The following is a 16607-nucleotide window of genomic DNA, read 5'->3' on the forward strand; positions in this document are numbered from 1 at the left end:
GAGGGACATCCCCGCGCGGGCTTCGCCCCTGTCGGCTCTGTGGCTGCTCCTCGTGCCGAGTCTTTTGTGTCACCGTGCTGAGATCAATCAATAAAACGCTGTTGCAAAGGAGGGTTCCTGATGAGCAGTCAGATTATCGTACCGTGTACGTGCTCAAACGTAAATCCAGATATAAATTCCGCCTTGCTCTTTCTGTTCCTTTATCTATGGCTGTGGCAGCGCTGCCCACCAGGACATGTGGGGTGCCGGCTCAGCCCCGTGGTTTGCAGGGAGCTGGGGCTGCTGGCCTGGGCTGAGCGGCCTTTGTGTGGGGCACCGGCAGGATAGCGGCAGGCACAGGGGCTGGAAGGAGCTGCAGGTAATGGCAGGGGAAGGCCTGGCCGCGAAGACCCCACGCAGCTGGCTCTTATTGGTGTGGGAGCAGCTCGGTGGGATCACTGCATGCAGCGACCAGACCCTCAGTGACGACTCAAGTTGCTCCTTTACCAGGTCCCGCTCATTGCAAGCCATCAGCTCTCCAGCCAGCACTTGGATCCTGAGTGCACGGGCAGCACTGTGCTTCCGCTGACCTATTTTTAGCAGCAATTTGTTATCACTGCTAATAGCAATTAATAGCAGCTGCTCGCTGCTGATGAAGATGAAGGAAGGGGGAGCCATGCCAGGCCAAGCAGTTGCTTTCATCTGTGTGATTCCAGAGTTGGGCACTACTGGATTTACGGTCCCAGTAGCATGCATGTCATTGGCTGTGCAAAGCTGAAGCCCCTGAGAGCAGATCTGGTGCTGTGCATGTGGTGTAGCCTTGCATCTGTTGCATGGCTCAATGGGATGATTGCTGCTTCTTAGCATTATGGAATGGCTTTTCATGGTGTTACACATTTTACATGAGAGTGAAATGACAATGTAAAATCTTGCATTACTACGTGGAAGTTGCTTGTGAAAAACTACTGTAGCTGTTTTACTGCCACCCTATGCATTTTGTCCTGTGTACATTTAGAGTTATTCTTAATTACTTTAGATAGAAATCACTCAGCAGGTGTACTTCTGAACTATGGCTATGATAGGGTGTTGTTAGTAGTCACGTGTTATTGCCATTATTATTCCTTCTGTCTGCCAGGGTTTTACTTCTGTTGTCGGAAAGGAATTCAAACACACCTCTTCACGTTAAAAAAATACAACCATATTAATAAATACAACATTACCAAAACAAGCATTAAGCGTCCTGCATCAGAACACATGGTCTGTAGAAGAAACAAACCAATAAAAGCAGAACTGAAGGGAAAGACTGGGATATTGGGTTGGTGTTGCCACACGGATCCTCAATTAAATTAATCCTTTTGTAGGTCTCCCCACCCCCTTTTAGCGGACATATCTCTTCCAAAATCTGTGGAAGCTTATTGGTATTTAGACAGCAGAATTGCAGCCACCTCTACCTGGGTCTACCTACTACACTCAGCCACCGCAAGTGTTCCAGCAGGGAATCTTGTTTAATTTGGAGTTAAGATTTTGTGTGTGATGACACTATTTGATAGAGCAAATTCTTAGCTACAAAACACTGCTTTCCAACATGGTCACCGCCATTAGCTGATGTGCACAGATGAGCTGATTGAGGCAACAACGTGTGAGCAGTAGAAATAAAACCAGTGTCAGAGAAACTAGTTCTGCTGTTCTGTGAAGGTCTTTGGTATTCTGCTGTGCCACACTGGGACAAACCTTCCAGTATTTTTTCACAGCATTGAGAAAGGTACTTTAACAAGTTTTGCCCATCTTGCCTGGACTGTGAGACACTCAGCTGTACACCCATTTTCTGCCTTGTCTGGTGTAAGACACTCAAACTGGGATTCCCACATCAGTAGCCCTCAGACTGTTCTGGGGTTCCTTATTTGAAGACCAGCTCTCCTGTTGGATGCATCCCCCCTGTATTACCTGCCAGGTACTTTATTATGTTATGCCTCTGAATGTGAACGGATATATCACTGATGTTAATGCATTGCTTCTTATTAAAAGATAAAAGGTGAAAGAGTGTCTTCTGTTGTGATTTAACTCATCTCAGTGAAAGTTGCTTATCACTGAGCAATATATGACATTTCCATGGTGATATTCCCAATGCAATAACGCCCTTGTTTGCCTGAAATCCCTTTATTCCACACAATTCTCCTTGGGTAAGAGAACTGCCTGTAGAATGATGGCTGGAACTGACAGTCCTCTTTCTGTACAATCTCTGTTATTGTCTTTTTTTCCCCCAAATACGGCAGGATGTGCGTGGCAATCCAAATATATTCAAAGAACATAAGGATTCTGTGCTGCCAGACTAAGACTTGGAATGAGAACCAGAACCTGGAGAGTGAGGATCTACCGTGGTGTTCAGGAGGAGAGTGCTGCTGTTGGGTGGGAGGATACAGAGCAGATCTGCCATTCTGTTTCTCCAAGGACCTTTCCATAGCAAAATAGCCCTGTACTGTGAATCAGTCGGAGCGAGAAATTAGCTTGAATGTTGAAGAAAGGGGAATATGAGACTTTCACATTTTACTTGATACCTTGGTAGTAGACCTGGGGGAACCAAGGTCCCCCAGCGCAGTTGAAATGGTTGGAAATCAGAGTTGTCTGGTCTCGTGTGTTGTGCCTGGATGACTGGATGATGTGCCTGTTGACTCCTGGATGCAGGAGCAGAATCTCTGCTGAAATGACACAGCTTTGCAGGCTGTCAGGTCACCTGAAGACAAACAGATGTGGTCTGATCGGTATGAGGCCTCCACCTAGAGGCTGACAAAAACCTGCTATCAGGAACACTGCAGTTGGTGTGTGGGACTGTAGGACGATGTTTCCTTTCACATCTTTGCTGGCATGGGAATTCTAATTTCGAAAATTACATTGGTTTGAATTCTTTATTTTCAAGGATTTTTTTAATCTTTAATTCCATTCACGCTTATTTTTAATCTTATCCTCTGCTACTATTGAAGATTAGAAGTAATTTGTTCAAAATGTAAATGACTTGAGAAGCAACATAGTGAAATGATGCATCGCAGCACAGACTAAAGAGAACAGCCACCACAATGGACATTGTTATGTCTCTGAACTGTGTATGTTGTATCAAAGGAAAAAATGTGCTAGAAAAATGGCTTCTCACTATTTTTAAATTATGGAACAATGTGTAATGGGTGAGGATTGATGTAGGGAAAGGTAATTATGGTTAGTACGTAGATGGCTACGTGTGCCTAGGTAATACTCTAGAATCACTGTATTGCAGTGTTATTTCGGTTGCAAAGTCAAGTGCTTAGTAGTTACAAGGTAATAGAATTAAGGGCTGTGCAATGTTAATTCTGTCACCTTCTGTGTCTGTCCTTCACACTGAATTGAGATGTGTAGAAAAAGGCTTAAAGTGACCCTAGGAACTGAATTGCAATATATGATAACACACTGTAGAATAACAAACATTTCGGCCATACTTTTTGTTGTTGTTGTTGTTAAGGCCCATAATCAAGAAAAGGGAAATGGTTATTTTTGAAAGCTTTCTTCCCTCCCAAAGGCGGAGGGAATTTGCAAGCAGAGATTAAAGGTACAGCTCTGCCTCCAAGTCTTCACCCCTGCAAAGTTCTCCTGTCTGCTGGGGGGCTGGGCCTTGGCATATGGTTGGGCTGCACAAAGATCATCTAGTCCGTGAAGGAGAAGTGTGTGCATATAAGGGAGGTGAAATCTTTGTAAATGCTTGCTTTGTGTAGCAATCACTTAAGGAATCTCTAATGATCATGCTGTGAAAGAGTATGTCAGTCACAGTGGATTGCACACAAGGCATACCAGGGAGGATAGATGGGAAGCTTACAGCTCAGCTCAGCATTTGTGTTTTAGTCCCCTGAATCCTCAAAGCAATGAAGAATCTTCAGGAAGGTTATAGAGGTGCTGCAGCTTTAAGAAAAAATGGTAACAAAAATTCTCCAGGATAAAAATGTCATATATTCGAAATCACAGCAAATGCTTTAAGTCTTAAAATTAATAGTTTCTTTTGGTCACATATAAGATTCCAAAATGAGGGAACTATGTCAGAGAGTTCTGATTTATGCAGAAATGGTGAGTGAAAATTTATCACTGTTCTAGCCTGGTCTTTTCTTGGTTCATAAGAAGTATGGAAGGGCTAAAAAAAGAAAGAAAAAAAGTAAATGATGTCCCAGAGCCGGGGCTGTCTGAGGGTATTAAACATGTTTCTAAACTGAGTTAGTTTAGTAAATACTGTCAGGTGCAGTATGTACGTGTAATATCAAGGGCATCTAAACCAAGTAGGAAGGAAAATAGGCAAGGATTGTTCAAATATTATGACTTACACCTGAATGTATAAAACCAGAAGTGTTGGTATTTATTAAGCAGAAACAGCTTCTTGGGGGCAACCTCCTGCCTGTGGGAGATGGGGTGCCCCCAGCACCAGAAAGCCAGCAGACCAGAGCCAAAGACCTGCTCCTGCTGAGCTGTGTTACAGCTTTTCTCTTGCAAAGCAAACTGTGTGAAAAAACAGCCAGTGCAAAAAGGAGGCGGTGAGAGAGCTCCTGGGGAAGGTGTTCCCGGATGGAGTTGGGCCAGGCTTTAGCTGAGGGCTCAGAGGGCAGCCCTGGGCAATGGTTTGAGATACAGAGAGAAACTAGGGGCCAGTCAGAAAAATAACTAACTGTGAGAGGAATTGCCCTCTCAGAGTTCCAGAAAAGACTTTTCCTTGACCATACCAGGCTCTGTAGTGCTTTTTGTTTGTCCCTGTTCTTCACCTTCTGGAAGTTTCTCTTCTGTACAGGGCTGATGCACATTGGTACTCCTGCAGGCAGGGCTGTATCTCTTTGTGTTAGCTTTGTGGCAGTCTCTTTTTCTGGTTGTTCCTATGAGGGCATGCTCTGGGCAGCCCTGGGGTGAGGTGGCTGTGTGTGTGCTCCAGTATCTGCACTGCAATGGGCTATACAGCTTTCCCTGCTCATGGCTGGGCTGTGCTCCTACCAGAAGAGCTCCCTTTGAATGGTACCACATCCTGCATTTTACTGGGCTGTTCCTTCATATTGTCCTGCATGTGGTATTGCTGTATGGCATAACAAATAAAAATGCTGTACGTTTAGCAACAGAGAAACAATTTCAATGTCTGAGCTTACCCTAAGGCATCTATCTCAAGCTGTGATGACTGAGAATGCACTCCTTGAATGGTGAATATGCTTTGCTGATGATGGGAGTACAGAGATGGGCCTCCTGCCCTTCTGTTGGTACGCATTTCTATTGTGTTTAAAAATAGTAACTCCCGAATGAACTTCAGAAGCTCGACTTGACTAAACACTGCATGTTCTGTTCTAATGTCCTTTCTCCCATCCTCCCCCCTTTCGTTTCTTAAGCGTCTGACTGTCCTCGCTGGGAATTTAGGATTGGCCATCTTACCTAGCAGGACGTACGGTTCAAGATACGCGCTTTAGTTGTATCCTTTTTAAAAATCATAGCTAGATATACTTGTTTTGAACGGTGTAAGAATGTGGCTGAAACTGTGTGGCAAAATTTCTGCTGAAGTTTTAGTACTGAAAGCTGAACCTTAGTGATAGTGTAAGAAGTAATACTGTGCAGAGGATGGGTTAAAGATGCAGAGCTGCAGATTTTTCAGGACTGCAAATGTTTTATGCAGTCAAGTTCCTCTTTCAGCTGAACAAAAATATTCATTTTCTGATGATCACTTGTAATTATTGTGATTCCTGTGCAGGGCCTGACATCCTGATGCTCTTCTAATAATTTACTGCATGTCTGATCTCTGCTAGAGGTTACGAAATCCTCAGCAGACATTCAACATCAGTAATACAGTGGCTTTGCTAATGAGATTAAGGCAACAATATCAGAGCTGCAGTTTACTCTAACACCGCCTCAAAACATAATATTAAAATCCCGAGAGCCTTGGTAGCTGTTGTTTAAAAATGTGTTTTCTGTAAGTCTACTAATAGAATCCCAGAATAATGTTTATGTATGTTTCCTTCCTCCTGTGACATAACTGCTGGTACTAATTATGTGCATTTTTAGGTTTAATCAAGTTAAAGCTCAAATCAAGTTGTACCTCACAGCTGAGATTGCCCAAGTGAAAAAAAAATGAGCTGCATTGAGCTATAGGACTGCACAGCTTACAGCACGATTATTGGCTCTCCCTGTTTGTACAGTTTTATTCTTATTTTGATTGTCCGGTCTTGAAGTATTTTGGTTTATCTGCAGAACTTGACTGTTCCTACAGAGTACTGGGGGTACAGTATGCAATGGGGCAGTTCCTATGTTAAAGGAATCTTTGTTTGTGCAACAAGGATTCATTCATCTAAAATCCCTGTGAAACATTTTCAGAAAGTGTTTGCCTTATTAACTCTTTGTATTCAGCTCCGCTGGTGGACAAAAATTGGCAGCTAGCAGATCAGTCTGCTGACCTCCCACTTCTAGGGCTTCCCTTTCAGAATAGTGCTTTGACCATTGATAACCGAGACAGGTTTCCAGAAGTTATGCTGGATGTGAATTTTAGCTCGTGATTCTTGAAAAGGGGTAAGAGGCTTTATCAAATGCACCTCTCAAATTAAACTTTATTTATAATTGGCTTCATTATTTTATTAAGATTCTCGGTGTGTTTTAAGATGATGTACCTGGGGAGGAAGAGTACAAGGGGTGACTGTTCTCTTGTGGAGCTCACACAACTCTGCAGCAGGTCTCCCTGTGTGTGTGTGTAGCACAGAATGACATGAAGATATGGGGTGTGATCTCAAGTCCTGGACAAGGTGTGGGAGATCTTGACACAAGTTGTGCATCCAGCTGGAGAACTTGCATTTCATGGGTTGTTACCAAGTGATGGGAATGCACTTAAAGCAATCAAAGTGACCAGTTTCAAACTAATAGAGCAGTGCTGTAAATGATGTTGTCCCTTATATTAGGTCTGATAGTGGAGTATTGTTTTGTGATCTTACTTCAGAAAACATTGAGAGTATCCAGTCTTGATTCATCTCCTTGTGTAGCCTTTCAAAAGGTTGTGGTTTGTTTGTTTGTTTTTTCCCAGAGTCCTTACCTGAATGTGTCCTTTGTGTTCTGCTGAGGATAACTTCCATTTCATGCCTTTTAACACCATTAGGAATACCATGCGCCTTAACTCATTGGTTTAAAACAACTTCAGCATTGCCTCCTCTTGCCCTACGCCTCCAGGAGAAGGCAATGAATGCTGTACTAATGTTTCTGTGTATATGCTTTACTTGTAACTGGCCTTGTGATCACATGAGCAGAACTCTTCTGAAGTATCCTTTGTATGCTGGTTCCTGTGTTGCAGCTCCATGAATCCTCTGAGACGCTTTTGTTTATTACTGTATCTTTCTAAAATCTAGCTTTCCCTCCTCTCTGTGTGGAGTGACTGCCAATATTTGGTCATCTGTGACCCTCAGCTGCTGCTGCTCAGGAATGCAGGTTTCGTTCCAGCAGCAGTGGATGGCTGCTGTTCCCTCTCATGTGCTGTGTGTATATGTGTGGGTAACAGTGAAGTTGTCAGGGAAAGGGGTAGGATTCTGTCAGGGGCAGGATCATTCTTGTGACTCTGTAAGAGCTTTCTGAGAGCCCAAACTTGCTCTGGCTGGATGCTGATATCCTGGCCTAGATTCAAGATGATATTTTAGTTCCTGCTGAGAGGAGCAGCTGGTCAGTGCACAGAAGCCAAAGGCTGTTGGTTTGCCTGGGACAGCAGACAGGGCATCACGTGCCACATGTGTGTCTCTTGTCACACTGCAAACCTGGAGGAGTTGTAGATCCAGATCATGTCATGAGTAATCTGGTCTTGGATTTCATACAACCAGCTTTTTGTATCTGAACCGACCTCTAATGAGGCTGTTTATGAGCACTGTTTCTGTAGCAGTCCGATTTATACTGGAAATGCTCTACCCTGAATTACTGCTGGGTTCACTGCTGTCTTGGTATGCATTCTCTGCTGTCTTGTGGCTGGCTGGTACTTAATGAGGTGGGTGTTTCCAGCAATTCTAGGATTCTTTGATACAAATGACATAGGAGTGTACTTGGAACCAGAAACTAGGGCTGATGCCCCTTTTCCTAGTCTGATCTGTGTCACTCATGAGGAACCAGAAGCACACGTGATTTTCCAGGGGACTATAACTGATGGAAAGATGCCACTGTGGACCTATTTTTAGCCCCCTAAGTGAGCGTGTGTCAGCACAACCTTCCGCAGGTTCCACTGAGAGCAAAATGGACTGTTCCTGAGGACTGCCACGTGTTGGAAATAATAGATAATACTCTTCCCTCTGCCTCTGTTGGTTCAAAGCCTTACATCAACCAAGTGTAATTCCAAGGCTGAAAGTTTCAGAATAGTCTTAAGTTGCCAGGTGAGATTTTTTTTATGCATCCTTTTGTAAACAGATGCATGGATCTAGGAATGTCTTTAGAGCAAGAATCCACATTCCTGGCACAAGTGATCCTTGTTTCATTCACTTTACAGGATCATACTCAGCTGCTATGTGTGTGGCCTTACCACTGAAGGGGTAAATTTATGTTCAGCAAACCCTTTGGTTTGTATTAGTTGTCGCAACGGTTTGCTTGCTGATACACCAGTCTTGTTTCTTACATTTTTCTTTGTGCTTTTGATTGCAATAAGTAATAATAAATTGAGTGAAAATTCATTTCCTATCTTGGAAATTCAGATTCTTGAAATTCAGAAAAAAAAAAAAGGTGGATGTATTTCTGGAATAGTTGGTCATTTATTCCTGAGTATGAAGGGCTTTTCCATTATCCCAGAATTATGGTTGGTTTAAAACAGACAAAACAGAACCTCTTCCACCTCCACCCTCCCACCCCCAGTAAGAAAAATAACCAACTTTTCTTAATAGTAATATTGAAGTTCTAAGGATGCAATTAGAGAAACTGGGGCACGAACAACAGAAGAACTTAAGTTTCTGTGACCTTAAAATGCAAAAGGGGGAAAGATTACAGTTCTTCCAATGGCAGCTGGGTAAGTCAGAACAGGTAATGAACAAGAGGTGTTGAGCACAAACACTTAAATGTAAAAGTACATGTGCAAAATTCCTCTTGATTTGAGTGGTTACATTCCTTTTTGTCTGTTCAGCTCTAAGGAGAGAATCTATATTTAGTAAAGCAAATGTGGATGAAATCTGTATGAAATATTTTGTCTGACAAGTTTTTGATCTGTTCTTAAGACATGGTAAGTCAATGTGCAGGCTCCATAGAAAATCAATCGATGCTCTATTTATATGACATGAAATTGCTTGCTTAGCATGCACTAATGGGTGATAACTTCTAATCACTCAGTGCAATAATGCTCCTGGCAGCTTACTTATTTGTTCCTGGTTTTCATATCTGTGTCTGAACTGTGCTGTCACAGTTCCATTGGGTCTAAGGGTAGAAGCCTTAACCTCTCCAGCTGTCTGCCTATGGTCTTAGCGTTTTCTTGCAGACTCCATGAGAGCACAGCAGCTGAAAGGCTGGAGAGGAAGGGCTCTGTCTCTTACTGCGCACTTCTTATGGTGTCTTTGGGCACTCTGGGTGATCTGTGTATGCACAGATCTGGCACAGCTGCAGTTGATAAACCCCCACTGGACAGCTTGGAGTGCTGTGCAGTGCCAGTTAAGGTTCCTTTGCTGGTCAGGCTTGGCTTCACAGCTTTCTGATTGTCTTTGCAGCCAGGTGCACTAGTGGATTCAAAAACATACATCCTTGACAAGGTTTTGCATTATTAGCTGCACCTGGTGTAACAGGAGCTCTCCCATTTCTAATGTCATTTTCTGCAATGCAGTGTAGAGATGAGATGCAAACTTCCACATCTGTGAGGGCGGTGGTGGGTGGGGGTAAAAAGCTCTGGTTATAAGTAGTGTGACCTGATGCAGCCTCAGTTGCAACTAAACATAGTCTGGTATTCTGTGCATCTGTCAGCCTGCTGCTCATGGTGCCCATATCTGAGGGGGATGTGTGAATCTAGACCTTTACCTGAAGTTGGCCTCCACATCTATGAGAGGCAGCTGACTTGCCTTTTGAAGTTTTACTCATGTATGATTATAGTCACGTTTCATAAAATCAGTCCTTTGAAGCAGCTGGGAGTTGAGGAGGCAGCCAGCTTCTAGTCTGCACGCAGTCCCACTGAGATGCAGTGTGATTAGTGCCTGTTGTAGCTTTTGACATTGAGCTTTGTTGTTGCATCACCCTTAGGCAGTAACGTAGTATGCATGTCTTTTCCCTGTAACAGCTTCCACCAAAAGTTTGGATGTGCTGCATGCCTGATGCTGATTTATTTAGGATTTGTAGACTTCATGGGAAGATTCATTTCAATCAGTAAAAGAAATGCTGAGCAATAGCATCATGGGATTTTTGGAGATTAATAATAGAACGGCCTGATGGTTCTGACACTAATTATGATCTATCTATTTTAAAACTAGAAATGCCATGTACTGCAAGAAGAAGCTTCTAGCTAACTCTTCAGGTTGCTCTAATACTTCTGCTGTGACAAACAAATCCCAGAACTTGCAGCAATTCTCTCTCCAGCACTGTGGCTATCTTGTAAGGAATTGAGGACAGCTGGTCACATTGGTTTCAGCTGCAACGTAGAATCTCTTATTAGTCTGTGGTACTTCTGAGAAGGTCACAAAATCTGCATTCATTTAGAGGCAGCTGTTTTCAGGTCTATATAAAGAACATGTTGTAAATACATGTTGGTTCAGTTCTATGTGTGGAATTGGCTGATTATTCAGAGTAAGAGGTTATGTTGCAAAATGCCTTTTGATGTACAGTGGATGCACGTTAAAGGTAAAATAAATAATACTAATGGATGTTCACTCTAATACAGCTAGATTTCAGATGGAATTTCCAGGGTTTGTATGTACCCCCTGAATGTTCAGTTCAGAAGTGGAAGTGTGTGCAGGTGGAGTATCTCACTATTGCAGAGCACAGTGTCTTTGCTGAATAACTCATGAGATAACTTATTTTATAGTAATGTATGTTCTGAAGAAGGCTGTTGAAAATGCCTTGGCTGTGGACTACATGCTATAAGAGGCTCAGATGATCATGTTGAAAAGAGAGCAGTACCATTTTATTTTTAACAAAAGATAAATGAAGGTTTTCTCAATATCCATTCTTCTGCTTTAGTTGTATATATTTTGAAAGATGTATTAGGTAAAGCACGTACCAACGTTTTTATACCTCATGAAGAAACTGCAGCGAACCTTCTAGACTTATTTTCTCACGAAGCAGCTTTGGTAGCACACAGTGGAACTGTTGTCTGAAGGAAAATAAATAGAAAATATTGGCTAAGGGCGCTCTGAAGATGTTTTTAATATTGTAAAAAGTTAAAAGGATTACAAGAGAAAGTAGCAAATATTGTGAAATCAATGGCAATATTATAAATAGGAGGTTTCTAGAATCTTTGTTTTAAACTCTTCTTTAACAACAACAGTAAGTGTTATTTAATAATCCTCGCTTAAATGCAGTTATGGAGATAGATGTGTTTTCAGAAACATACTTTGATATGGGAATAGAAAATCAAATTTTCACTTTTGGAGATGACACAAATATATATTTTTGGTCTTTGTAGGAAGATGGAATTATCTACGGCAGAACACTTACCATGGTAACGTAGATTATGGTAGCAGAGCCATTGGCTTTTTTTATACCTGAAACCCAGCAGCAGCCAAGGAATAACTAAAAAAGGTGATGTTTCTGTTGCATTTCTAGTTATGTTAGTTACTGTGTATTTCACTCAAAGCCTGTTTAATCTGTAATTGCAAGAATCATTTTATGTAATTTAAGAGTTAAATTTAGAAGAAAATAAATATGCATATAGAAATCATCACGCGTTTGGGAAGTGCTTCTCTTCTAACATTCAGGTACTGCAGAATGGTAGGGCTTCATGTCAGTTTGGTATGCTTCATGTACACTGGTATGAACTTAACTGGAGATGCAACATAGCCCTGATTGGGACTTATACTCTGCCAAAAATGAAAGTACTCTTGCATGTGGACATCATTTGTATTAAAGGCTTCTTCCTTTCCTCTGTGAGTCTGTAAAGATGTAGAGAAATATCTATATTGGTGCCTGTATCTGTTAGAAATAAGAGACGAAGAAAGATGAGAATCTTACCTCTGCTGAAAGCACCAGCTGGTTAGATTTTTGTCTAGTTGAGATGTAGTGAGAGGAACAGGGCTGCAGTCTGGTTTTCCACAGTCTGTGCTTTGTCAGATCCCCGAATGAGCCTTTGTATCCTTGTCTTCTACTGTTGTGTTTCCCTGGGGGAAGACATTGTATAAGACATGGGAGTCTGAGAATTTTGGCTTGTATTGGCTGTACTTGAGTAAAGGGGGACTGTCTTGGGCTGCATATGAGTGTCTTGCTCCAAAAGCGATGCCTCCTACTTATTTCCATGGAAACTACAACAGCAATGAAGAGCACAATAACAGTATTTGATAGAGCAAATTCTCAGCTACAAAACACTTTTTCAACATAGCCACCAGTGTTAGCTAAGCATTTTTGTCAGCAGTGAACAAGAGCCTGCATGCCACGCTCACAACAGTCTGCCACAACTGCTGACCACTGTTTGGTCTCCATCAACATTCAGCAAGTTTCAATGACTGTAAGTGGGTGCTATTTTATTTATTTATTTATTTATTTTGCATGGAGGAATTCAGTGGTACCCCTTTTCTTCATATGTACTTCCATGTCTGACTGCCTCTCTACTGCTGTCCATCTCTATGGGAAACTGGTAATCACAGCCTGAGCCGCTGATTAATCAGCTGAGGCAGGTGTCGGGTCAGCTGTGGGAACACAGGTGAAGGTAATTCAGCTGTGCTCCAGGAAGGGGTGGAGCTTGACTCCACCTCTTCTAGACTTCATTTAAGGGATGACCACCACTAAGGCAGCATCTTTTTGAGATTGCTCCTCTGTGGAGTTTGCCTCAGCGTTTTCCAGCCAGACTGAAAGCTTCTATACTGGTGAGTTTTTTCTATAGATAACCTTTTGGATATTTATCACCATCCTTCTTGTATTATTACTGTCTTCATATTATTTTCACCTTACACCATCATACGGCAACAGCATGGAATGGAATACTGGGGGGAGGTTCAGCCTCTGCTGCCCTACTGCCAACATCTGCCTCTGATGTCCTGGGCCAATGTAATAACACAGGAGGCACCTCTTTCAGAGTAGCCCCCTCCCTAAAATATTGTTAATATATAAACAATTTCAATTTGTAATATTTTTTCTAAATATATTGAAAAAGTAAGGAACAAAACCATTAAGCTAGTGGGATATTTGGTCATGTTTTTGTGAAACTAATGCATCAGAGTGGTTGAGTGGCAGTGGCTATAGTTCTTAGTGAGTTCTCAAGCTGTTTGATGGAGATTTTTTGGAATTTTACTCTTCCTGCATTTCATCCCTGACAATTGTACACAGATGTACCTACAACCAGAAAAATGATGGTGTGAATAAGGTGTAACTGAAGAAAGGGCTTCAGTCTTTTATGAAAGTTGGGTAAAGAGATGTGATTGGATTTTTGAGTTGAACAACTGATTGCAACTTTATATGTTCAGTTTGAAAGTTGGCAGGTCATCTACTTATATCAACCAAAAATGATGTTGCAAACATAAACTGATGATTTTTTTTGGTCAACCTTGGACCCTATTATCAGACTCACCTATCAAGCCAGAAAACAGAGGTGTGTATTCTTCTCCATTCAGAGCACTGTGTTTAGCCTGTGTATCAAAATGCACACAGTTACTTGCCATCACTTGAGTCAGCACTGAACACCACTGTCCTCCCTGCTTTCATCCAGTACAGCACTAATAGCACCCTGATGGTTGGGTTGTTGCAGAGCAATGGATGTGCAGCCTAGGGGAATTCTGGAGGGAATCTGTAGTGTGGGGCAGAGGAGGCCCAAGGGTTGGGCATACCTGGTATGAGACATAATCAGAGATGATCTAGTATATAAAGAAAATACTGGCTTGAGTCAAATACTGGCTCTATCAAAATCATCTCTATGATTATTTTTTTAAATTATTATTATTTTTTGTGCTGGAAGATGCTGTATCCTTTTCTGTAGCTTTCATAAGAGATTCTCTGTGACTAAGAGGGACCGATCACTTGTACAAGGTCACCCATGGCTCAGATTCAAATTTGAGAACCTGACAGCAAAAGTAATGATTTTACAGACTTTTTTTTTTTCAGTAATTATGATCCAGAAATAATTTTAGTTTAGGAATGGAGAAAATTAACAAATGACAGTGACACATGAGGCTGATTTATTCAGTGTCTGAGGGGCCTACCCTGGGAAACTGAGCCTTAATGTACTGAAGGCAAGGCAGTGATCACTTCTTGATTGTGGTTGGTATTCGCTGCCCAAGGATGTTCTGCTGGATCTCAGTTTCTTATGCCTGATACTAAGGCACTTGCCTCCCCTGGTGTTCTTCTAAATTTCTGCTGGGCAGATGGAAGTGAACCTTTGCCTGGAACCCAAATTTATCTTTGCAGTGAGTTAATTTTAAATCTACTGGTATATTTAAGAGCTTCATTTGCTGGCTTCGAATTACGGAGTTACCAAATTGCTCAGAAAACAATATTAATTTCTATTTAATGTCGGAGTGGATGTGATGTTCTGGAAACTGTGAGAGAATTTTGTCAACTTAGGGCAATGCAGACTTTGTTCTAAAGAGTGTAGGAAGTACTACTTGTGTACCTGAATTATGTTAAACTCCCGGTATAGCTTATCACTAGAATTAGAAAATAAAAGAATTAAGTCTCAATTGGTTGCTTCCAACCATGTGCTGTTGCTACACATATTTTTTGTTTCCTTTGGTGCTGGTGCTAGACTTGCTTGTTTCTAGGTGAGAGGATACATACAGCATTGCTGGGAGGGGATGGTGCAGAGGAGAGAGAAAATGAAAGGTCTGCACATCTAAAATCTCAACTTCCAGATGTGAAGGTTGGTCTGGAATTCCATTGGCAGATTTTGGTGCTTTTTTAACATAGGAGGAGGAACTGAATTATTTCTGTAAGAAGGTTCCTTAAGCTACTTGAACCGCACCATTAAAAACAAACAATCAATAAAACCCCCAGTTTTTTTGCATGTATTATAAAATAAAAATAAAAATTGGCTGATGTATTAAAGTGACATTGCAACCATTATTTAAAATCAAAACTCAGTGCTCAAAAGGCTAGCAGACTAATTAATTACTCCCACCAATAAAAAGTAAATACACAATGGACATCTGTCTCCAGTATCAGAACATGCTTTTTCATCTCCCTTTTGGCTGGAGTACTAAGCTATAAATCTCTAAAAGTTGCATTCTTTCTACTGAAGCAAAGCATTCGAGCTTTCAATGCTGAATGTCAAATCAAAACGTTTGATGGGGGAGAGAGCGACCTCACTTAAGATGCTCAGATAGGAGTGACTGTTCTGTTATTCTAGCCTCATCAGCTAGTGGCTGGTGAGTTACTGCTTTGCTTTAGGAGAAGAGGAAGAAGTTCTCTAAGATGAGAGAGCTGAGTCCTGAGTGATGTTTCAGTTCACACGCAGATGGATGAAGGAAGGAGTCAAATGGTGTCTGAGTTTGAGCTGGAATTGTTTTGGGTGTACCTATAGAGAGCTGCTGGGAAGCTCTTATCACAACTCTTGAATTGTGATCATGTTGGGAATAAATTATTCTTTAAGCACTTTAAGTGGGTTTTGATTTATAACTGTTATACTGTGATACAAAGGTTGAGGTGTGTTGAGTTTCTCAGATTCTTTATGTCTCGGTCCTTCATCCAGAACAGAGGGTGCAACAAGCATAACCTTTCTTCCTTGAAGGGCAGACTAGTATCTTTGTAAGGGCAAGGCGGAGGGGGGAAGTTATTTATTTACTGAGGTAAATTAAGTGTCATTAGGACATGCAGGAAAAAGGGACGATCTTTCTTTACCTCACCACTGAGCTGCTTGGCTGGAGTGGTGCTGCTGCTCCAAGAACAGTGACTGTGGTATCCACAGCACCTGGGAAATAGGAGAGGGAGCAGGAGCTGCTTCATGTGCTACCCCAAAAGCAAGCTTTGTATGGAGTTGTGTTGCTGTGACTCATTTCATTTTGAAAACACAGTGAGAAAGACCAGTTAGCATTGCTCTGACAAGGAAAAGCTATTAAAAAAAAAAAAAAAAAAAAAAAGAAAAAAAAAAAAAAAAAAGAAAAAAAAAAAAAAAAAAAAAAGAAAGAAAAGGGGAAAAAAGAAGTGTTGCTACTGGAATTGCTATATTTAAACTGTTGCCAGACAAAAATGCCATTGGAAACAAACTACTGCTGTACATAAACTGACAAGACAAACCTTTCAGTTCTGATTCCAAATTTTATGTTGTTAAGATTACTCATGAGGAATTTAGACACTAATAGATATGGGAAACAGTTGTGTTTATCCAGATGCATGAACTTTAGAGAAGAAGTCATATAACTCCACTAGACAAACATGGGAACAATGTATGCATTTCAGATACCACATGTATAAATGCGTGTGTGTATCCAGGAGCTGCGTTCAGTTCTTCCCCTCAGTTTGTCTTTTACTGCCCTTGCAGAAGAAGGACTCTGGTTAGGGTAACAGCTCTGTTGCATGAGAAGAGCTGTAGGCAC

The 16607-nt window shown here is 41.6% G+C and overlaps 2 protein-coding genes across 2 annotated transcripts in view; both read left to right on the top strand.

Moving 5' to 3' along the window:
• The window catches only part of LARP7 (La ribonucleoprotein 7, transcriptional regulator), a 221947-nt gene that overhangs the window by 37868 nt on the left and 167472 nt on the right, over positions 1–16607 (top strand). The window lies entirely within an intron of this gene.
• Positions 1–16607, top strand: part of ANK2 (ankyrin 2) — a 328177-nt gene that overhangs the window by 684 nt on the left and 310886 nt on the right. The gene's annotated exons all lie outside the window — the stretch shown is intronic.

Source organism: Excalfactoria chinensis, chromosome 4 (genome assembly GCF_039878825.1).
Source record: "Excalfactoria chinensis isolate bCotChi1 chromosome 4, bCotChi1.hap2, whole genome shotgun sequence".
In the NCBI taxonomy this organism is placed as follows: domain Eukaryota; kingdom Metazoa; phylum Chordata; class Aves; order Galliformes; family Phasianidae; genus Excalfactoria; species Excalfactoria chinensis.